The following is a 1,581-nucleotide window of genomic DNA, read 5'->3' as shown; positions in this document are numbered from 1 at the left end:
TTTTTTTTTTTTTTTAAAGATGAAGTGTCACTCTGTCGCCCAGGCTGGAGTGCAGTGGCGCTATCTTGACTCACTGCAACATCTGTCTCCCTGGTTAAAGCAATTCTCCTGCCTCGGCCTCCCAAGTAGCTGGGACCACATGCGTGCACCACACCCAGCTGATTTTTGTATTTTTAGTAGAAGATGGGGTTTCACCATGTTGGCCAGGCTGGTCTCGGACTCCTGACCTCAAATGATCTGTCTGTCTCAACTTCCCAAAGTGCTGGGATTATAGGAGTGAGCCACCACACCCGGCCTAATGCAATATTTTAAAAAACCAAAATGAATGCAAACAAATCTATGGTGAACAAAATGTCAACATTTTAAATAATGTTTAAAGGAGGTGAGGTCTCTTCCTCACCTCACCCTGACCTGGCCCTTGGGGTCTAGAATATGCCATGTATAAAAACAACACTAAGCCTAACTTCTTTGGTTGTTTTAAATTTACACAAGGGCTACTACTAAATAAAGTGAAGGAGTAATCACAAAGCTTATTTTAATTTCGGAATGCATGGACATTGGTTAACCAAACTACAGCAAGCTGGCTTGCTTTTCTGATCACCACGGGGAACCACAATGACACATCTTGGATATAACCCAGAAGCCACATTTCCTGCACTCTTTCAAACTCACGCAGTCTGATTTTTACCTGTTTCCCAGCCTATTCCAAGGTATCTTCAGAACCATGACCAGCTAGAAAGCACAAGCTACACCCCAGGACATGTGGGGTATAAGCAGGGTATAAACATTCTCTTGTCCATGACAACTCCACGTGATGGGGGTGGAAGTTTAAGATTTGGGATCCCTTTGCATTTTATAGGGGAGGCAAAGAATGCCCCCTAGATATTAGTAGTTAAGTGCTCTGGAACTTCTAGTACAACTCAGGTAGATTTTTTTTTTTTTTTTTTTTTCAAAGAGTTTATTTTTTTTTTTTTTTTTTCGAGACCAGGTCTTACTCTGTCACTCAGGCTGGAGTGCAGTGGCACAATTACTGCTCATTGCAGTCTTGTCCTCCTGGGCTCAAGCAATCCTCCCACCTCAGCCTCTTGAGTAGCTGGTACTACAGGCACATGCAGCCATGTCTAGCTAATTTTTTGATTTTTTTTGTAGAGATAGGGTTTCACTTTGTTGCCCAGGCTGGTCTTGAACTCCCAGGCTCCAGTGATCCTCCTGCCATGGCCTCCCAAAGTTTTGGAATTACAGATATGAGGCACTATGCCTGGCCCAATTTAATATTTGAATGTGACACTCTCTTTTGTATTAACATGTCTACTAAAAAAAATAAACACAGAAGTACTAAAGCCAGTTTGGCCAAACTCATAGTGTATCCGTAATTCTCTGACACTGGGTGATTCTTCCTAAACCCACGAAGACAGCATATTTCTACTTCTGGGCTCACTCCATTGGTGCTAGCTAGAATTTGCCTCTTGTTTTCAATCCAGCTCTTCCTCTCTTTCTGGAACATCCTGACTTCCCCTCTTCACAGGCCCTGAGAAATGTCTACTTCTTACCCCCAGCTCTAATTTAAAGAATAGGTTCGGC

The sequence above is a fragment of the Mandrillus leucophaeus genome, unplaced genomic scaffold, assembly GCF_000951045.1.
Source record: "Mandrillus leucophaeus isolate KB7577 unplaced genomic scaffold, Mleu.le_1.0 Scaffold215, whole genome shotgun sequence".
In the NCBI taxonomy this organism is placed as follows: domain Eukaryota; kingdom Metazoa; phylum Chordata; class Mammalia; order Primates; family Cercopithecidae; genus Mandrillus; species Mandrillus leucophaeus.
Note: the sequence above shows the minus strand (reverse complement) of the source record.